Source organism: Maylandia zebra, linkage group LG4 (assembly GCF_041146795.1).
Source record: "Maylandia zebra isolate NMK-2024a linkage group LG4, Mzebra_GT3a, whole genome shotgun sequence".
NCBI lineage: Eukaryota > Metazoa > Chordata > Actinopteri > Cichliformes > Cichlidae > Maylandia > Maylandia zebra.
In genome coordinates this window covers 1,609,982-1,631,102 of record NC_135170.1, presented here as the reverse complement: position 1 = coordinate 1,631,102, position 21,121 = coordinate 1,609,982, and the positions used below count along the sequence as shown (strand labels likewise).

General features: G+C 43.2%; 1 long non-coding RNA gene across 1 annotated transcript; it reads right to left on the bottom strand.

Annotated features, from left to right (window-relative positions):
• Positions 1 to 5,266: 5,266 nt before the first annotated feature.
• Positions 5,267 to 7,423, bottom strand: LOC143418285 (uncharacterized). The gene is made up of 3 exons (XR_013098210.1): positions 7,376 to 7,423; positions 6,284 to 6,376; positions 5,267 to 6,012 (listed from the first exon to the last, which is right to left on the bottom strand). It is a non-coding gene; the product is annotated as an uncharacterized LOC143418285 (long non-coding RNA).
• Between the last annotated feature and the right edge of the window lie 13,698 nt (positions 7,424 to 21,121).

Genomic DNA, 21,121 nt, shown 5'->3' with positions numbered 1-21,121 from the left:
TATCCGGGGGAATACCAAGGCGTTCCCAGGCCAGCCGAGAGATATAATCTCTCCAGCGTGTCCTGGGTCTGCCCCGGGGCCTCCTCCCGGTGGGACATGCCTGGAACACCTCACCCAGGAGGCGCCCAGGGGGCATCCTTGTCAGATGCCCGAACCACCTCAGCTGGCTCCTTTCGATGTGGAGCAGCAGCTGCTCTACTCTGAGCCCCTCCCGGATGGCCGAACTTCTCACCCTATCTCTAAGGGAGAGGCCAGCCACCCTTCGGAGGAAGCTCATTTCTGCCGCTTGTATCCGCGATCTCGTTCTTTCGGTCACTACCCACAGCTCGTGGCCATAGGTGAGGGTAGGGACGTAGATCGACCGGTAAATTGAGAGCTTCGCTTTTACACTCAGCTCCCTCTTCACCACGACGGACCGGTGCAGCGTCCGCATTACTGCAGCTGCAGCCCCAATCCGTCTGTCGATCTCCGGCTCCCTTCTCCCATCACTCGCGAACAAGACCCCGAGATACTTGAACTCCTCCACTTGGGGCAGGAACTCATCCCCGACCCGGAGTGGGCACTCCACCCTTTTCCGGCTGAGAACCATGGCCTCAGATTTGGAGGTGCTGATCCTCATTCCCGCTGCTTCACACTCGGCTGCGAACCGTTCCAGTGCGAGCTGGAGGCCCTCACCCGATGAAGCCAACAGAACCACATCATCCGCAAAAATCAGAGATGAGATTCTGAGGCCACCAAAGCGAAAGCCCTCCGCCACTTGGCTGCGCCTAGAAATCCTGTCCATAAAAATTATGAACAGAACCGGAGACAAAGGGCAGCCCTGGCGGAGCCCATCACCCACCGGGAACGAGTCCGACTTATTGCCGGCAATGCGAACCAAGCTCTTGCAACGGTTGTATAGGGATTGAATGGCCCGTAGCAATGGGCCAGACACCCCATACTGCCGCAACACCTCCCACAGGACACCCCGAGGGACACGGTCGAATGCCTTCTCCAAGTCCACAAAACACATGTAGACTGGTTGGGCAAACTCCCATGCACCCTCAAGTATCCTCGAGAGGATAAAGAGCTGGTCCAGTGTTCCACGACCAGGACGAAAACCGCATTATTCCTCCTGTATCCGAGGTTCGACTAACGGACGAACTCTCCTTTCCAGCACCCTGGCATAGACTTTCCCAGGGAGGCTGAGGAGTGTGATCCCCCTGTAGTTGGAACACACCCTCCGGTCCCCCTTCTTAAAGATGGGGACCACCACCCCGGTCTGCCAGTCCACAGGTACTGCCCCTGATCTCCACGCAACATTGCAGAGGCGTGTCAACCAGGACAGCCCTACAACGTCCAGAGCCTTCAGGAACTCGGGGCGGACCTCATCAACACCAGGGGCTCTGCCACCAAGGAGCTGTTTAACTGCCTCAGTGACCTCGCCCCCGGAAATTGGTGGGTCATTCCCCTCATCCCCAGACTCTGCTTCCTCCTCGGAAGACATGTCAGTGGGATTAAGGAGGTCCTCGAAGTATTCCTTCCACCGCCTGACAATTTTCTCAGTCGACGTCAGCAGCGCTCCGCCAGCACTATACACAGTGCAGGTAGAGCACCGCTTTCCCCTCCTGAGACGCCTGACGGTTTGCCAGAATCTCTTCGAGGCAGTCCGAAAGTCTTTTTCCATGGCCTCTCCGAACTCCTCCCACACCCGAGTTTTTGCTTCAGCCACTGCCCGAGCCGCATTCCGCTTGGCCTGTCGATACCTGTCGGCTGCCTCCGGAGTCCCACAGGCTAACCAAGCCCGATAGGACTCCTTCTTCAGCCTGTTGGCTCCCTTCACCTCTGGTGTCCACCATTTGGTTCGGGGATTACCACCACGGCAGGCACCAACCACCTTGCGGCCGCAGCTCAATGCAGCAGCTTCGGCAATGGAGACGCTGAACATGGTCCATTCGGACTCAATGTCCCCAGTCTCCCTCGGAATGCTGTTGAAGCTCTGCTGGAGGTGTGTGTTGAAGATCTCGCGGACTGGGGCCTCTGCTAGACGTTCCCAGCACACCCTCACTATGCGTTTAGGTGCACCAGGTCTGTCCAGCGTCCTCCCCCGCCACCTGATCCAACTCACCACCAGGTGGTGATCAGTTGACAGCTCAGCCCCTCTCTTTACCTGAGTGTCCAGAACATATGGTCGCAAGTCTGGTGATACAATTACAAAATCGATCATCGACCTACAGCCTAGAGCGTCCTGGTGCCACGTGCACTTATGGACACTCTTATGTTCGAACAGGGTGTTTGTTATGGCCAAACTGTGATTAGCACAGAAGTCCAATAACAAAGCACCGCTCGGGTTCAGATCAGGGAGGCCGTTCCTCCCAATCACGCCCCTCCAGGTCTTGCTGTCATTACCCACGTGAGCATTTAAGTCTCCCAGCAGGACAACAGAGTCTCCAGGTGGAGCACCTTCCAGCACCCCCCCCCCCCCCCCCAGGGACTCTAAGAAGGCTGGGTACTCTGAACTGCCACTCGGCGCATAAGCGCAGATGACAGTCAGGACCCGTTCCCCGACCCTAAGGCGCAGGGAACAAAACCTCTCGTCCACCGGGAAAAACCCCAACGTACCGGCAGCAAGCCGAGGGGATATTAGAATACCCACCCCAGCCTGCCGCCTCTCACCAGGGGCAACTCCAGACTGAGACAGAGTCCAGCCCCTCTCCAGGAGACTGGTTCCAGAGCCCAAGCCATGCGTAGAGGTGAGCCCGACTATATCTAGCCGGTACCTCTCAACCTCACGCACAAACTCAGGCTCCTTCCCCACCAGAGAGGTGACATTCCATGTCCCAATTGCCAGTCTTGGCAGCCGGGGGTCAGTCCGCCAGGGCTTCCGCTCCTGGCCGCCACCCGGCACACAATGCACCCGACCCCTATGGCGCCTCCTGCGGGTGGTGGGCCTGCCGGAGGATGGGCCCATGTCTCCTCTTCAGGCTGTGCCCGGCCGGGCCCCATGGACTAAGGCCCAGCCACCAGACGCTCGCCCTCGGGCACCCTCCCCGGGCCTGGCTCCAGGGCGGGGCCCCGGTAACCCTATCCCGGGCAGGGTAAACTGTTCCCTCGATATCCTTTTCATAAGGGTCTTCTGATTCTGATCTAATTCCATATTTAAGTTTATATTTTAGAATAGACTCAATTAAAATTAATATTCTTCCTAAATTATTATATTTATTTCAAACATTACCAATAGAAATTAACCAGAAACAGTTTAATGAATGGGATAAAATTTTGTCAAGATACATATGGCAAGGAAAAAGGCCCCGAATTAGATTTAAAACCCTACAACTTAACAAAGGAAAAGGGGGTGGGGCTTACCTTCTCTTAGGGAATATTATTGGGCAGCACAATTAAGGCCTATGATATGCTGATGTAATCCTTCATATGACGCTCAATGGAAAGTTATTGAGGAGAGTCTGACCTCCATCCCCATATAAGCTATTATAGCAGACAGAAGCTTGCAAAATTTAATAAAAACTATTGAAAATCCATGGATCAAGTTGACTTTTAAAATTTGGGAAACAGTAATAAAAGAATATAAACTAGAAGAGGATATAGCAGTTCTTAAGTGGTGTGCATATGACACACATTTTGCTCCAAATAAATTGGACACCAGATTCAAAGATTGGACATATAAAGGATTAACAGCTTTATGTATGGTAATGGAGGAAGGCAGACTAATTAGTTTTGATAAAATGAAAGACAAATATTCATTAGAAACACAGGATTTTTATAGATGTCTACAGATGAGGCATTTTGTCAATAAAACGATAAAAGCTAAGGCTGAATTGAGTAAACAGCTGCTAGATGTATTTAAAAGGGCAGTTCAAATAAAAATAGAGGTATTATAGGTGACCTCTATAAAGGATTAACAAATATGAAATTACACTCAACCTTGTATATCAAAACAAAATGGAAAATGGAGGGAGGAATAGAGATAAAGGAGGAAGAATGGACAACAATATGGGCATATCAATGGAAATGTAGCAGCTCACAGAGCTGGCGGGAATTTGGGTGGAAATGCCTGATAAGATATTTTATTACACCTCTCCAAAAATCTCACTATGAAGGTAACCCTCCCGCTTGCTGGAGAAATTGTGGAAATACAAATGCAAATCACTATCATATTTTCTGGGACTGTCATGTTATTAAAACTTATTGGAAGGGAATACATGCAGCGATACACGAGACATTTGGAAGATATTTACCTTTGGAAAGTAAAACTCTACGTTTTGGACTTATGCCAGAAGGATGGACAAAGAACGATAAATACTTGTTTAATATTTTACTGGCAGCAGGCAAAAAAGCCATCACAAAAAAATGTCTTTCTTCAGAGAGCCCAACTATGAACACGTGGATGAACATCACACTGGACATTTACAGAATGGAGAAAATGACAGCAGATGTGAACTACAAGAGGGACCTGTTTGTATCATGATGGAAGAAATGGATGGACTACATTAGAAAACGCAGGCCAGTTTTTGATTTTGACGGTGTTAACTACTAGAACACTAGAGGAAATATTAGTTACATTAATGCACTCAAAAAAATAATTCATTGGATGAACTTAATTTCATCTTGCCACCTATATTCCATCTAAACAAATCATGTTATATCAATCCATCTTGATTGTGTTGTTTCAACACTAAATATGTTTGTAAGTGTAACATAATTTAAACATTAACATTCAGTTAATTTGATTTTTATTCAGTTAACATGTTTGTACCAAGTTAGTCTAATTAATTTAAATTCATGTTATATTGTTTAAACACTTTGGCACATCAAAAGTCAGTCTTGTTACATGAACTAGTAAAATATTTGTTTGTTACACCAATGTTAATCTTGTTGAATGAACAAATGTAATTTATGTCTGTAGTACTTACACCAATCATGTTTCAGTTAGTGTTTGTATTGCTTATGTAAACATTACTTTTAATTAAATTAATGAAACATACATAAATGATAACTTGCAAAACCATCTCTTTTATTTTGCTTGAACATTCTTAAAACAGTTGGCAGGATCCCAGTTCAGCCTAGCTTTCTCCCCTTTAACCATCTCATACTAAGACCACAGAACTTCCAGATCAAGACATGCTGACTGAAAGAAAAAATACAATAAAATAACCCTAATAATAAAAATGAAATAAGTCTGTTGAATAGTTTGCAGACAAAAAATATTATCCCCAAAGCAACTTTGGTAAAATGTAGTAAAATATGCATTGCAAACAACAATATGAATTTTAACACAATTTAAAGCTCAGACATAACATTCAACATTACTATAATATTACAACATTACTATGTTGCTTGCATACATTAGTCCTCCATTTAATCAGGCTGTATCCATTAATAGTGACTTTATGCTATTTAACGTGTGGAGAAAACATTCAATTTTGAGTATAACTGCTCCACTCAAACAATTTGTGAAAACCAGTGTGCATTTGCCTTTGTAACAATTGCCATCTGGCAAAAATCAGTGTTTACACTTAAACTGTATAAGACTTTAAGTTATGAACAAACAATCTTTGTATAATAGCCGCAGAGCAAACCACATAGTTTATATGAACATTTTATAACTTACAATTTTAAACTTTAAAACAGTAAACACATATTTGCATTGCAAAAACCTTGAAAAAAAAATATCTGGCTTGCCTGAGTCTGTTTCAAGCTCATTCACCCCATTAGCTTGTTTTTTAGAAACTGTGCCTTGGATGACAACCTCTGTCCATCCAGCTTCATGATAATCTTTTGCAAGACTTCAAAAGTGCATTTGAGCTCCGGTGGGTAGCTTAGGTTCAGACAGTATATCAGTCCAAATAACAGAGCACAAGCAATTGCAATGCTCCTCAAACCAGTGAGAACCTCCACGCCTTCAATCAGGACACCGATGTTCTCTGGGTCATCTCCAGGCTCCGCACCCTCCTGATGTATGACATACACTCCCATCACAGTTTGTTCCATGGCTTCAGTGTTGGCCTCAGTGTTCTGTGACGTAAAATACAATAATACATTTGTTTGAGTCTAGATATGAAAAAAATAAAGGAATTGAGCAATCAGCGTGAATATGCTGATATATTTACTAAATTCTATGTCTCTGGTTTCACACCTCAGAAATTTGACATGAAACAAAACAAGGACCAATTGCAATATCTTTTATTCACACGTGGTGTCACATTTTACCATTTCATATATTGAAATTACCCATAACTCCTGGAGCAAATTACATAACACAGAACAACTTGTGAATGTAACTGACCGTATATTCCTTCACAAGTTTCTCATGGTCTTCATTCAGGTAGACACACAAGGACTTCAGGATGCATGCTCGTCTTGTATGTATTGTGTCATCCTAAGAAAAAAGGGAATCCATAATGACAATATTTAGCTTTTAGGCAGCAGTTTGAAAAAGGAATACTTAGTTTGGAAGAGTCCAAAAGGCCACATGGTAAATAGACTGGTTCTTATATAGCGTTTGTACTGAAATGACTTCCTTTGGTCTATCGATAAAAAATACTCAACAGGCTCTACAACCCTAAAATTTTGTATGTAGTATAGTTTTCTTTTATAAGGAGTGGCAAGAGGGCCACACTTTCCCAATATTTTAGCCACAGGGTTAGAAACACATACAGAATTTGCAAGCTCTTCAATAACAGCCTGACTAATATGGAGGTTAAGGCTCTTAAAAATTTCTCTAATTGTACGCTTTGTCAGAGGTACACTAGCTGAACTCAACAGAAAAACTAACTCCTCTAAGAACTCATCTAATCCTTTTGCTGGAACATGAAATATGTGTTCCAATTTCAACAATATTACTGCTAATTTCCGTTCAATTAGTTCGGGCTGATTTTCAACAGCACTATTATCACATTCTGTCACTGACTCACTTTCAAATTCACCATAGGATACATCTTCAGAACAGCTAGCCCTTACGTTATCAGAGGACTCTATCACTTGAACTGGGTCCACACGTGTAACTACCCTGTCTTTAAAATCTTTAAGTGTGTGTGGATGATGCTTCCTCTTGTGTGTATAAAATGTATTGTAAATATTTGTCTTGAAAGGGCAACCAAGAAACACACAACTAACTGTCTCGTTACTTCGCAGATGTGTTCCAATATGGACAAAAAAATCTCTCTCAGAGAAGACGTCACTGCAGTCACATAACTCACATTTAAAAGTTACTGAACTTGAAGCTGTCTGTGTAAACTGAGATGAATGAGCTTTATAGACATGAGTGTTCAGTCCACTCCAAGTCTTAAATGTGCACGGACAATTAACATATATGCACAGATAATGTTGACCTATTCCGTAATGATGATGTAGTTTATAATGTTGAAGTAATTTGTACCTGCTGCTCTCTCTGGTAACACAATGCTTGCACTGCCACATACACGTCACTGATAAAAAATGAAATATGCATTAGAAAACGTCAAGGAGATTAAACTTCTGCATCTGCGGGACAGCAGCTCCTCAAACTCGGCAAGGGACAGAAGGTGGTACAGCTGAAAGCGGCCGTCATCCAGACGGAGCTTCTGGAGCAAGTGGTGAAACTCACCAAACTGCTCATGCTTGTGGAAGACCTGATGGACCCAGGTACGGTGAGGACGTCCTTTAGGCACTGCTCTGCTCTCCACAGCAAATAGAGAAGGGAGACTCTTTCTTCAAACGCTAGATTGACAGCTGCCATTTTAATAACATACCGTCTGGCACTACTTCCTCCCAGATCTCTTCTTCATACGCGTGAAAATTGCATATAAAGCTCGACCAGTTCATGCTGGACGCGCTTCGAGGTGCAAATGTGCACGCGATCAGCTAGGGGCGTCTATCGCGTTCGGTGTGAACGCACCGTTAGTCAGCCTAATGCAGAGCACCAGAGAAACTATAACCCGAACAATTATCCACCTAAATCATTCTGAATTCGAAAACTAAGTGAATATATTACAAAAAAAGAAAATGCACATGCAATTATTGTGACAGATTTTATCTTACTCCTTGTTATTAACTCCCCTAAACGCTGGTTTAGTTGAATTAAACCTTTCATCAATCCAGTTAATGCGGTTGCCGCGACTAAACTCCACTGACAAAAACAGGAATTTTAGATAGAGCATCATAAAACACTCATAAAATCACCAAAACCATGTCGGTCAGTCTTACCACTACTACCAACAATCACCAACTCCGGTTAAGCAGAAAGTAACCTGTCATTCACGGAGCTATATGCGAAGACGTAACGGCTCTACGCGGCTTTCCCGCTCTTCAAAGTTAGCTAACTCCAGAGAAGAAAAACAGTCCTACCAACGCAGATAACCATGAAACACACCTCATTCAAAGTCGACAGAAACAAAAAAAAAACGAACTTACCAAAATAACCTCATCAGTTTTTGCTCTGTTGCAACAATTAGCGACTCCGGTTAAGTTTTTAAAAAAACATTAAATTCACCGACTTACATTTGAAAAATGCTTGGGTCTACAACCTCCCTGCTATATATAAAACTCCTCTAAATCTCCACACTACACAGGTAAAAATTTTAACTACCGTATTTTCACGACCATAAGGCGCACTGTGCTAAAAGGCGCAGTCTCAGTTATGTGTGCCCTTACTGTATTTAACACACACATAAGGCGCACTGGATCATAGGGCGCATACAAGTACCGTATGCGTATTTAAAAATAAAGCAGGAGCAAACCTGAGTTCAGTACCTTACTCACATTTCTATTGCCGGTAATCGTCATCATCAACAACACACAAGCATACAAGTGTGCATATTTAAAAATAAAGCAGGAGCAAAACTGAGTTTGGTACTCACATTTTTATCATCAATCAAACCCATGGAAGTCCTCATCCTCTGTGTCTGAATTGAACAGCTGCGCTAAATCTCCATCAAACATGCCAGGTTCACTTTCTTCACCGTCAGAGTCACTTTCCGTGCCGTGCGGCTCCTCGGAAACGATGCCGGCTTTTGCGAAAGCTCGAACAACAGTGCCAGCAGACATGTTAGCCCAAGCATCTACAATCCATTGGCAAATTGTGGCGTAACTCGCCCGGCGCTGCCTTCCACTCTTAGTGAAACTGTGGTCTCCATCGGTCATCCATCGCTCCTAGGCCACTCGCAGCCTTACTTTGAACGGGCGGTTCACACCGATGTCCAGCGGTTGGAGTTCCTTTGTCAGGCCTCCCGGAATGACAGCAAGCTCACAGTTCATTTGCTTCACAAGTTTTTTCACATCGGCTGTGAGATGGGCACGCATAGAGTCACAGATCAACAGCGATGGTGATGCGTGGAAAAAACCACCTGGTCTCCTTACATACACCTCCCTCAGCCACTCTTTCATCATTTCCTCATCCATCCAGCCCTTTTCATTTGCCTTAATGATGATTTCTGCTGGAAACTTCTCTTTAGGCAAAGTCTTTCTCTTAAAAATCACCATAGGCGGCAGTTTCTGTCCATTAGCATGGCAGCCAAGCACAACAGTAAAAGAAGACTTTTCATACCCCGTTGTGCGTATCGCTACCGTGCTGGTCCCCTTCTTCTCCACAGTGTGACTCACCGGGATGTCAAAAGTGAGCGAGACCTCGTCCATGTTTGTGATGTGGCTGGGCTGGATGTTTTTGTCGCCGATGTGTTTGCTACAGTAGGAGCGGAAGATGGCCAGCTTTTCCTTATAATCCGCTGGAAGTTGCTGCGCTACCATAGTCCTGGTCCGGATGGAAAAATGGCACCGTGTCATAAAAAGTGAAAGTGAAACTGCTTTTAGCCGAATGGTGACCGTCGAAACACTTCTCCCGCTCGCTCTTTGCTCGATGATCCACCGCTCGAGTCTTTCCTCCAACTCGGGCCACCTCGCCTTATGTCCGCGGAAACTCAGCTGCGTTTTCTTGACCTGCCGGAGCTTGTTTTCTAGCTTCCTCCATTTGCGAACCATCGATTCGTTAATCTTAAATTCTCTCGCCGCTGCTCGATTTCCATGTTCCTCCGCGTAGCTGATGGCCTTCAGTTTAAACTGTGCTTCGTAAGCGTGTCTCTTTGCCATTTTCAGGGTTGTTAAAACAACGATGTTCCACATAATGCACATACCTGTTCTTTTATACAGGTATGTGCGATTGTCCCGGTATATACGATCAACGCCCACACTTCACCCTTTAACGTTCTCATGGTGTTCTCTACTACGTCCTCCTTACAACACACAGGGCGCACCATACTATTTGAAGAAAATCTAAGGCTTTTAAGTGCGCCTTATGGTCGTGAAAATACGGTAATAGTATTTATCTCTCACTCCACTAACCTAAATAAATATATCAAGAAATATTACTTACCTCACTATCAGGTATGCCAAAGAAGTAACTCCACGTGCGCTCGTTAACTTCTCAACGGACCTTTCCGCATCCGGTGGGCGTGGAGCATGCGCAATACATGACGCTATCAGAGCCGTTGGTTTGATGGACCTCATTCTCATTGGATTGCCATGAACGAATTTAACTCATCAAAGTTTTCTTTGATTTATATTTAATGAGCATAAAAATGATTTCTTCATGTGATGTAAACATATTACTACTTTGTTAATCAAACACATGCCCTAGTTGATTTTTTTGAGTGTGAGGAAGTCAGAGAATATCACTGAGGTGTGGATCAGGTCTGAGTGAGCTGTGGAGGGACAGCTTTAAACAGTCCACAGGTCTCACGTCCTGCTCAGTCTGGTAGCAGATACCTCGTATTGTTCCAGATGTGCTGACATCAGCAGCAGCACAGCTGTGTGATACCATGAATCTCAGTTATTGATCCAACACACAGTAAATACAAAGATCAGGATTTCTGAGAGTAATCATTATGAGTCTGAACACACGATCACTGAATGTTAGTCTCCACAATAATAAGCTAACACAAGCAAACACAGCTTTCAGCTCTTATTTTGAAACTGGCTTATTTAGAGAGCTGTGATGTGAGCGTGCCTGGCTCTGAGGCACTTGGGTCAGCCTCTGTTGTTTAGAAGTGTTACAGACTGTGAATGACACAGACCTGTCAGTTTCCATGTTTGTCTGTAACACAGCTCAGGGCTCCATGCTGAACGCATCCATCCAGTGCTATTGATCCAGGACTGATACCAGCATTGGGATCAATACTACAACACACAATCACATGTGTCCACGTGATGTGTTTGACCAGCTTTATTCATTAATGATCAATCAGCTTATTTACTGCATCTGAGTCCAGCTTCATTTAAATGATCCAACCATGAAAATGACATCAGTCCTACAGAAGCACTTCATGCTAACAGGAAGTCATTGATTAAGGTGGAATAACACAGAGACACAACCACTCACAGCTAACCTGACCCCACTAACTGCATGTGTTTGGACTGTGGGAGGAAGCCGGAGTACCGGAGAGGACGCACACAAACACGGGAGAACATGAAGCTCTGAAACAAAGATGGTGGATTTGACCTCAGGACCAGGCAGGGTTACGGGGGTCATGACCCCCCAATAATAGATCCAGCTACACTGAAACTGTCAATTTCATTTACTTTTCCTGTTTTAAAGCTATCAGGCTGCTTTGTGGCTCACTCAATACTCAGTTTTCACTGGTTTGATGTAATGAAAGAAATTTTAAAGAAGCAGACGATTGTTGTTATTTTAGTTCTATAGTTTCATAAATCGTGGTGTGGATCTAAGTCAACATTCAGAATAAATAAGATAATACAGCACTTTGATGGTTGCCTTTGTATTTTCCCAGCAGTGCTCAGGTTGGTTCTCGGCTACATTTACATACAGATGTTAATGTGTTCAGCAGCTGGACTCATCTGAGGAAGGAACATTGGAAAGGTGCTCAGTGCACAACTGCATCACTAATTTTATGTAAGACCCTGTGTTTTATTGTATTTATATATTTGTAACATTTGACTCAAACACTTTTGGGAAGGATGAAAATGTTTTCAGGAGGAAGTTTTTCCTTCTGTCCGACTGCAGTACACACAACACTGCGTCTCCCTCCCTTATCACACTTCCTCAGGCTGGTGATGAGCGCCCCCTGGTGTCAGTGTTGATGACGTCATGCACAGTGAAACATAAACAGTGTCTGTTAATAAAAAATCATGTGTCCATTTTCATGTTTGCATCATGTTTCTGTAAAATCATCAGCTGTTTCTGAACCTTCTTCATTGTTTGACTCATTCCAACAGCTGTGAGCTGTGATGGAGTCAGAGCAGCTTCATCACTGATGTTCAGGTGAAGCTGAACTTAATAAACTGTAGAAATGATCAGGATTCAGGCTGGATGTGTAAAACACTTCTGTGTGAGGTCGCAGTGCTTCATATGTGTGTGTGGGCTGAAGCACACACGTGTGAGTCCTCAGAGGTTTCACACACATCACTGCACACACTTATAATCCTAGTTTAAGCTTGTGGATCATATCGGACACATCAGCAGCTCTTTGGAGACAAAGATTTGAGATTTAAGATGAGTCATAGTCTTTCTATCCATGGTAGCTTCCACTGCTGAGGCTCGGGAAACATGAAGAGGATAATTAAGAGCAAGCATCAGCTCTGTCTCATCTAACTACACAGTATTATGATCATGCACTTATGTCTCAAACTAAGACACAATGAGACAAAATGAGTTCTGTGAGTCTTTAGATTATCAGTAATTCTGGTGACAGTTTGACGCTCAGTGGAGCCATTTTTGGTTTGTGATGAGTGTTTTGTGAGCTTCTGTTTTGTGAATCGCTCTTTGTAATTTAGAAGATGGTGCAGAAATGTGCGCGCCCTTATCTGAGAGGACACGGAGAGAGTGTCGCAGACTCGAGGTGAGGAGATAAACCTCGGAGCTGGATGGCCTGCACGTTACCCATGTGCATCTTTTCAGTGACATCAAGTGAACCCATAATAAGCATTTCTATGTCTTAGACATCATGTCCATTTCTAATGAGAGATTATTTTTAAATGAGGGAAACCTGGTCTAACAACACGCTTCCAACAGAGCTAAAGGTTCACCACAGTGAGACGGTGGGACTCTGATAAGAACTGAAACACTGTGTATGAACAGCTGAGACAAAACTATATATAAACACTCATTTATTCCAGTTTAGTTTACAATGATTTCAAAGTAATGTGGAACGATTCATGTTCATGAGCTGTTACAAACACAACTATTGATTTGTCTATATATGGTCGGACTACAAGGCTCGTGTTGAGGCTCTTGGAATAATGTGTGAATTACAGCAAGAAATGATGGTTTCCCATTTTACCAAAGTGGAATAAAATCACCACAGCAAAGAAATCATGTTATTGTCTGCAGCTAAAATATATGGTGAACATGGTTTTATAATAATGTGCAAACACAACCTCACTCTGCTCTATACGAGGAGCCAACCACAGCTGTCCGGGTCTTCATCCACCACCTCCACCATCTTTGCTCATCATCATTCACTTAATTGCTGATTGGTTTAAATCAAACTCCATTACAGGTTCAACTCCATCATATAACAGCATGTTGACTTTGGATCTGGTGTGCAGTGCCACCTTAAAAGATGAGGAAACTAAGAGATTACAAAAAAAGAAGTGGAGGAGTTAAAGAGCTGCAGCAGATTAACAGTTTCTGACAGTCATGTGTTAGAAATAGGACGATTAGATGAGCTGAGGGATCCATCTACTGCTCAGTGAAGCCTCATCAGAAACAGTCTCAGTGGAAGGATGGCTCTATTGTTAAGGAAGGACACAGGCAGAAAGACTGGCGTCTGTCACACAGGAACTGGACTGAAAATCAGCTGCACATATTCATCAGTATGTGCAAACATATTATAGGTGTGGAATTCAGGACAGTACCATCAGAAGTTGATCCACTGTGCAAATGTCTGATTGGCAGTGGCTTCATTTTTCACTATGAACAAACTGCTAATGCAGCATCACAGGACGTCAGCCATGGATTGGCCTCCCCAGACCTCAACATTACTGAAACATCTTAACAGAGGATGGAAACAAAGGGAACCAACATCCAAGAAAAGACCAAGACTCCAGGCTGTGCTGAATTATAAAGGTGGACTGACCTCCAGGGTCCTTAGTATCATATAAGCTCAGTTTGTGTCTTATATACTTTCCATTTATATAACAAAATATATAGAAACGAGGGTGGTTTAAGATGTGTGTAGAGTTTTATTCATTATCTTTAGACAAACAAAGAAAGCACCATCCATTCGTCTCCAGTCTGTATGAAAAACAGGGGAAAGGTCAAATTAAACCTTTGAAATTCCTTTCACAATAAATCCATAAATAAACAAAATAAAACATAGAAAAGTGTTTAAACCCACTTTTCCATAAAGCTGTCAATAGGAAATGTTCCAGTAAACATGTCTGTGTTTCTGCTGTTTTCCTTTCATGCGTCCACAGCTGACAGGTAACCCTATTGGAGTCGCCATAGTGACGGGTGGCGTCTCAGCTTCAGCGTGTTGATGGGCACAGCCATGGTTACCACAGCTGGAGTTGGTGTACGGCGAGCTGTGAGAGGACAGAGATGGAGAACGCACATTTAACTCTTTAACAGGAGATACGTTACGACTAACAGACGACTGCTGTCTACATGATGTCTTTGCAGCCCTTATGCTACATGTTACACAACTTTTCTTCATGCCAACAAGACTGAGGTGCCACATAGTCGACACATACAGCTGATTATGATGCATGTTTTACTATTGCTATGTTCACATCATCTGCTTGGCTTTATTACTGAGAGCCTGGAGATCCTCTGACGTGTGCATGGCTGATGTGAAGTATGATTAGTCCTACATGACATCAACAGCAGAGGCAATGAAAGCTTTGTTGTTAACAGGTTGTAGGTAAAGTCAAATGTCTACTTCTACACTTGTGTTGGGTAAAGTTCTTCTCACTGCAGCAGATTTATATCTGTGCTTTCACAGGGCGTGATGTGGAGCTCAGCGCTGAGGTGCAGGTCTCCTTGGAGACGGCATCCTGGCTGAAATATTATCATGCTTCCAAAACATTTCAGCTTTTATTTTGAAAGAAACAAGACTTGAAAACGAGTCCCCTTCTTCCTCTTTGTCTTTGTTCTTCAGAGGAGTGTCACCTGGACAAACTCAGGGCTGTTCTAGAGCCTTTCTTATTATTTGACTCCATAGAAATAAAACTGAATGGAATCAAACAAAAACTCCCAAACAGCTAAAACACTTTGCTTTATTCTCTTTTTTAACAAATACGTTGAAGTCCATCCACAACAACACAGCTGAGATCTCCTTTGTAATCAAGTGTTTCCATCCTTTGTACAGATCTGCATACAAAACAATCATTTACGTCCCACAGAAGTCTAGTTACACGTAACTATACAAGAACTGGTGAATGACAGAAACATGAGACACATGATCACAGGTGATAACAAAAAGAGAAAGAATTCATGTGTTAGTGATGTTTTTCAGCCCTGATGGCTCATGTTGGAGAAACAAGCTGAGGTACGTGGAAAGTTCACACACACAAGTGGGCGTGAGCGCACACACAGAGAGAAACACAACTGAAGCATCTGTTTGCTGTTTCTGCTTTCATCATCTCTGCTGCTGTGTCAGGCTGGGGTCTCTCAGTGACGTGGTTGAGGTGAAGTATGACGAGTATCCCTGATTCAGTCCATCGAGACAAAGGGCAAAGAAAGCTGTTGTTAACAAACTCTATGGTGATGTGGCGTTTAGCTCTGACTCTACGCTCTGCTGAATCCTTTGAACCTGCTGATCAGTAAAGCTCTACGTGCTGCAGCAGATTGACCTCATCTGTGTTCACAGGTGTGGACCTCAGCGCTGAGGTGCAGGAGAGTTTCATTCAGTTCTCCCTGCAAACAGCATCCAGCCTGGAAATACTGTCATCTTTCCCACAAACGGTGCTCTTATCTCAGAGAAGAAGTCTGATGTAAATAACTGCAATCAACAGTGATGTTCTGCACAGATCACTTTTCCATTTTGCTCTCTAGATGAGTCCCAGCTGCCTGACCTTGTGTCCAGGTGATCGTCTCACTGAGGAGCTTTTGTTCTGAAAATCTCACGTCCATCACCTGTTTCCTTTTTACTATCTCTGCTCTTTCTTTATTCACAATGCTCATAATATCACACAATTATATTCATCACCTGCATGTTTTTATCCAGCTGCTGTTAGAACCAAACAAATAAAAAGGATGAAAAGCCTGAAATCCTTTGATTTATTACATTTGAAACAAATATGAGAGCATCCCTAACAGCACAGCTGAGACCTTTGTTTTAATCAAGCCTTTGTATCGACACACTTGTAAAGATTCATATACAAAACATAATAGAATAAATCAATATAAAATACACATAATCACAAAAATGCAGCCATGTTGTGAGTTTGCATCTAAAACATGCATGTTTCCCTTTGTACAGGCAGATTTACAGCAGACAAAGCAACACGCTGATCGACTTTGACCGCTGCAAAAACAAAACACCCACCAAGTCTGAAGTCGATCAGAGGAACTGTTGACAGACTGACAGACAAACAGATGCTTGATTCATTAGTGCGATTAAATGTTCTTCTTTAGCAGCATCACTTCATGTGTTTGTGTTCCAGGAATAAAGGTCTGTTTAAACTGGACGTCTCCTCAGCATCACTCGTGCTGTCGTGGTTTCAAAGCTGTGCAGAAAGAATCTGAGGGATGATACAGAGGTGACCAAAGTTACAAACATCCAGCTGTGCTGCAAATGTTTGCAGAGCTCCAAACTCTTTGGCTTTCTGCAGAGCAAGTATGGAAGAAGCACCTGAGCTAACTTCAGTTTAGACGATATGAGGAAAAATGCTGCTTCCCAAAGTTTCCTACAAGTATCCAGTTTATATTTAGAGAAGCGAAGGCTCTTTATCCTGACAACTACTCCCTGGTGGATCCCTGTCCTGTGACAGCAGCAAAGACTGTGTATCAGTATCATCAAAGCCACTTCAATAACCAGTGTTTAAAGCTCTCTAGCAGATGGACTTCAGTGGCAGCAGCCTCTGTCTGCTGTGTACAGAAGGTTCTCTGATGAAGCACACAGCAGATGCTGCACTACAACAGCAGCAGCAGCTCAGCTTCAGTTTGCTTCGACGCCCTTTTTGACCTGTGAAACAGCAGAAAATGAAACATTTCAACACCCGTTTGTTAGCGTGAGCTATTCTGCTGTTTTTCATCATTTCACAGGTGAAATAAAATCACATTTACTTCCTGTAGGAGTGATCGTGTCCAGCCTGACTGAGACCATGTGCTCCATCCTGCACAGGTAATAAACCTCTGACATGAAGGGCTGTCAAGTAGTTTTAGACAAATGGGGGTAAAAGAGACGTTAAAAGCTTAAAGAGAAACTACATTTTCTAAGAACTGTCTGACGTTCACCTCTCACACAGTGGATACGATTCTGCCGCTGCAGGAATAATCTTTGTGCTTATGAAACTGTCCATGTGTTTGCAGAAAATGTCACATGTTCAAAGCCATCCCAGCACCTGGGGTTTGTATAAGTGCAGCTGCTGGTGGGGAGATAGTCTCACTCTTCTATATAAAGAGTCAGCAGGCAGCAGATCTTCATCTGTGATCTCCTCCATCATCACGTCTTCACTCTTCAGCAGCTATGGCTTCACTTCGTGCCCTTCTGGGAGTGGTGCTGTGCTCCTCATGGTTTCTGCTTCTGCCTCAGGCCGACTTTGATTTACAGAGTCATCCATAATATTTTTTATTTTTTATTTTACTGCCCATCTATTTTCATACAAATGTCTCCGTCTTATGGAAAAGGGGTGGAGCTTATCCAACGAGGACAGGCAGGGCCCCCCCAGACAGTTTAGCAGTCTATACAGGAGGCTGACCTTTGCAACATGTACTTCTATAATGACTTCACCATTTAGGTTATTTGGTTATGTTTCACCCTGGATTTTGTGTGATAATATTTATTTTATCCACTGATTTAAAAACAACAAACTATTAAATATAAAACAGAGTGAACAACAAAACATCAGCTTTGGAAACTTTGATGTAAAATTCTGCAATTGTTTTCTCAGATATAGCATAAATCAAACTAACATACATCAGTGTGTTATTAATGTGCACACACACACACACACACACACACACACACACACACACACACACACACACACACACACACACACGTGTTACCATAAACAGCTCTTATGCTTCTGTATGATTCTCAGTGCTTTCCATTTGCGTGTCCACAGGTTGCTGTAAGTGGTGCTTGACTGCAGTTTGCTCTCATTTCAAGTGGTTTGCTGTCACAAAGCCAACAGGAAGTCCGGCCATGGTTGAGCCAACTGAAGATGGGTTGAAGGTGGCGTCCTCGTTTCCTCTGTGAGCGCGAGAGGACAGACAAAGCAAACACCGTTTGGACAGCATTAAAATATTTACACTGATGATTAATGTTGTGTCTTTGCACCTGTAGCGATACATGTTGGAAAATGGAGACTTTAGCCACCAAGACTGACGTGCCTGGAAACTTCCCTGTGAGTACGCCCACAAAGACAGGAAACAGTTTAACCACCGCGGTTAATCCTCCATCATCATCATCCAGTATTTTTCACATCTTTTCTTCTGCTGTTTCCCTTGTTGTCAGTCACGGGGTTTGTGACTGAAATGCGTGTGGTCGACGGGAAGCCTGACGAGTACGGCCTGAATCATTCCATCAACACCGGACGGAGTGAAACCTTTGTTGAAAACAGATTATATGGTAACGTTGCATTTAGCTTCAGTAAACTGTGAAGTTACAGCAGCAGATTTACATCACGTGGCTTCACAGGAAGTAGTCTGGACCTCAGCGCTGAGGTTCAAGCAGCTCTGCTTGCAGACGGCATCCTTCCTGAAAATGTTCTTCATCTTCCTCAAACCAGAACTTTTACATTGGTGCTGAAGTTCTATATAAAAACAGCCTGAAATACAAAGTGATGTTGTGCACTGATTACCTCACACTTTCCATGTTTCCTTCTACAGAGGAGTGTCCGCCTGAGTGTTTTGTCTGATCTGTTGTTGATCGTCTCATTGACACTGCATGCAGATCTGACACCAGGGCTGGACTGGGACAAAAAATGGTCCCGGGCATTTTGACTGGAGACCGGCCCCCCAGGTATTAAAGGAAAAACCATGAAGCCTTTGAATGAAAACAAACGCTGTTGTCACAGTGATGGACGCTGTCTTGTTGGTATACATGCATCAGTCTAATAAACTTAAACCTGCACCATCCTCCCTGTCCTGGTATTCTAAACAGGAAGTAGACTGTTGGTCGAGTTAACCTCCTGAACATCTACAACACACGGTGGAAACCTGACATTAAGACAGAGACTAGAGGTGAGACATGATCATTGCTGATTACTGATGACAGATTTAGATATGTTTTCATAAACCTTTCATTTGCCACATCAATAAACAGCACGGCAGGGCAAAATATGTTTTCTAACATGGCAACCTTTAAAAAGTGAAAGGAGACAGAAAGACAGCTGAGAAAGAATCAAACGGACTTTTTGATGCATTTTACACACAGTACTGGTGCAGAATCTAGAAAATGTGGGAAACACTGGCATCATATGCAGTACTTACTTCTGAAGAAATTATGATGGGACCCTAAAAAATGACTATGTACAATAATGGATTTCTATACATTTTACATCAGATGGAAACGTTTGTTGTAAGATTCAGATAATTATTTATTAAAAGCTCGACATTTTAAATGAGAACAAGAAAGAAAAGTATTTCTTTGTGCCCCCCTCTCCCTGTTAATGCCCTACCTGCCCCCCTGGCAACACTTTGCTAGACCCGCCCCTGCACAGTTACCAGCTGTCAGCTACACAAAAAGGATCCTGGTGTTATTTGTCTCTCAGAAACAGTTCATAACTTCAACTCATTTTTGTTTTGTCATGTTTTGTTCTTTACATTGTCTTTCTTCTATATAATTGTTAAACATTTAATAAATATGTCTACAAAAAGATTTTAAAAATCAGACATTTCACACAGACACCCAAATGATTTCTGACTGATGAAGGGGGCTGAAGGTGCCCTGCTCTTGCCCAGCTTCTGCTGCTCTCTCCCTGCTCACTGTCAGCAGCTGGCAGCCTCGGTCCTGCCTGAGACTCTTCATCTATCAGTGCCAAAGAATATGGGAAATAGCAACGCACAACATGCACATTACAAAACAAGCACATGAATCAGCATTACATTCATTAGTGAAGTGCTGACGTTCGTTCCTAAACTTTGGGCCTTAATTAACATCACTGTGAACTAATGTTTGCTTTGCTTCTTAACCAGTGAAGCAGCGAGGGGCTTTCTGAGGTTCCTGCTCGTAAATGCCCAAAATGAGTCGAGTATTTCTCTGCAACTACAAACTCTGTTTTCATCAGAGGTGTAAATATTACAGCACTGTGTCAGAGTCACTGAGGCTGGAACACAGAAAAAGGAAGTAGATGTATTTATTTTTAGGCTTTATTGCCTGGAACCACTTTAAAAATACGCTTTGGGTCACAATTAACTGCAGAAAACCAGGAATCCACATATGAACATTATCTGTGCAGAGATTTATGCTTCTGAAGGTAAACAGTGAAAACTTGCAGCACTAAATGCACAGATAGCCAGGCGTTTCACATTTTGGGACCATCTGCCAGTTTTCATTTCTTAGGTATTGAAGAGCAGAAATGATTGAATTTTATTTACATGCTTAAAAATGTTTGCTTTTGAATATTATTTGAAGAATTACCCACACACTCAGGCACTGTGGGCCTGTTTCCCTTTGCACAACCGAGTGTTGGAAACGGGCCTTTTCTCTTTAAACTCTGAGGGGCTGTAACTTTGGCTTCTATTGGCAGATTTGCATGATTGACCCTCTTTTTAAAATAGTTTTAGCCAAGAGAATCAAGCTAACATCACTGTTTTTACGTCAGCTCACGTCACACGAGCTGTTTCAAGAAAAGTCCTCCTGTCACACAGCAATGCCTACATCAATCACACCACTCTGCTTAAATAATAATAATAATGTTTAGTGAAGCAGGTGAAGCAAAGGGCTGCTTTTAATAGGCTGGGAGACCCAGGTGTGCTGCTTTAGCTGCTGAGCCTCTCATGCTAGCCTCCATCTATAAGCTG